This window comes from Nycticebus coucang, chromosome X, assembly GCF_027406575.1.
Source record: "Nycticebus coucang isolate mNycCou1 chromosome X, mNycCou1.pri, whole genome shotgun sequence".
In the NCBI taxonomy this organism is placed as follows: domain Eukaryota; kingdom Metazoa; phylum Chordata; class Mammalia; order Primates; family Lorisidae; genus Nycticebus; species Nycticebus coucang.
In genome coordinates, this window is record NC_069804.1 from 141,865,241 (window position 1) to 141,866,951 (window position 1,711).

The 1,711-nt window shown below is 31.7% G+C and overlaps 1 non-coding gene across 1 annotated transcript; it reads right to left on the reverse strand.

Moving 5' to 3' along the window:
- Positions 1–1,148: 1,148 nt before the first annotated feature.
- Positions 1,149–1,255, reverse strand: LOC128578641 (U6 spliceosomal RNA). Its single transcript, XR_008377780.1, has one exon. It is a non-coding gene; the product is annotated as a U6 spliceosomal RNA (small nuclear RNA).
- Between the last annotated feature and the right edge of the window lie 456 nt (positions 1,256–1,711).

Consider the following 1,711-nt stretch of genomic DNA (forward strand, 5'->3'; position numbering starts at 1 on the left):
AGATATATGGCATTGGCTAGGTTATTTAAATGCTGTAAGCTTCAGTTTCCTCATCTATATGTGGGACTAATACTGCTTTATTGCCAGGTCAAAGTGAAAATTAGAGACAATAATTTGATACATGATACTAAAACCATATTTTACAATGCTAGACACAAGAAAAAGACATTTAATAAATGAAATTACTAACAAAAAATATTTCTGTTAAAGTGCCACCACTAAAAGTTCACTCCTATGTATTAGTAAGCTATTTATTTAAACAGAGTCATTCCTAGCACAGTTATTTAAAAGTTTTAAAAGACATAATTTGCCTTTAGCACTTATATTTAGACTTCCCATTTTGTGACCTTTTCCCCTTAAATTGGTATTTGTTTAGAAAGAAAGAGAGAGGTAGAGAGAAATTAGAGAATGCTTGTGAGCAAATGAAACAAAGAAAAACTCCCATTTCTAGTCTAGATTTGTGAGTTTAGAAATAAGGTGATAGATATGATATATTTAATAACTTATTTTTCCAGAAAATGAAACTGAACCAAGCATATAATATAAATGTTCCTGATGTTATGATAGTGCATTATTATTTAACTCTTCAAATATGACTAAAAATAAATATATATGTGTCTTTCACCAATGTCATGGATTTCTGATTATCTTAATCATTTATTACTTTCTCAAACATTATAATATAAAAATGAGGAATGGCTTGTTAAAAAAATTGTAAGGGAGAATATAATGATATGAGACAGCTGCAGCCATGAACTTTATAAATGCTTTGTTGAAAATAACATTAAATGACATCAGTTTACAGATAAACTGCAAGTGTTTTACAAAATGAAAACATGTATTATGTGGAAAAGTCATCATTCTTATCTATGATAAGAAAAATACAAAGTGACTTACCTTGATTTTTATTGGATACAAATAATCATCATCACTGACATTATCATCAATATCCTTTTGTTGAAGACCAAATACACTGTGTAAGAAGCTGTGGACATAAAGACAAAGTGCCTTATATTCAAAGAACTTAAAACCAAATTGGAGGATAAGCCATATAAACAAACAGAAAAGCATCATGTCAGGATCAGAGTTGGTTGGTAAGTATCCCTGGTCATTAGGCACTATCTGTTTTTGGGGGGTTTTTTTATTGTAAAAATATGGAACGCTTCACAAATTTGCATGTCATCCTTGTGCAGGGGCCATGCTAATCTTCTCTATATCATTCCAATTTTAGTATATGTGCTGCCAAAGCGAGCACAGCACTATCTGGTTTTTAGGCTCTGCATTCCTTGTCTATACAAAGTAGATAACCTAACATATCCACTTAGTTTCTGACCTTAGTAAATTTAAATTTAAGGATTTTCAGACAAAATTTTGCGAAATTATGAAAAACAAGCCAAATGAAGCACACACATTTGTTATAGTGTATATTAAATTTACTCTTAGATTAGTTTTTCCCATTGTAAAACTGATTTGTTTCACCTTATAATTCATATTTATAGATTTTTCTTGCAATATGAAAAGATCTGGCAACACTAGATCCATTTTTTTTTTTTTGGCAGTTTTTGGCCAGAGCTGGGTTTGAACCCACCACCTCCAGCATATGGGGCTGGCGCTCTATTCCTTTGAGCCATAGGCACCGCCCCACTAGATCCATCAAACTGAGCTGTTGATGCACAGTAGAAGCCCTCTTTGGATAAGACATAAACTATTT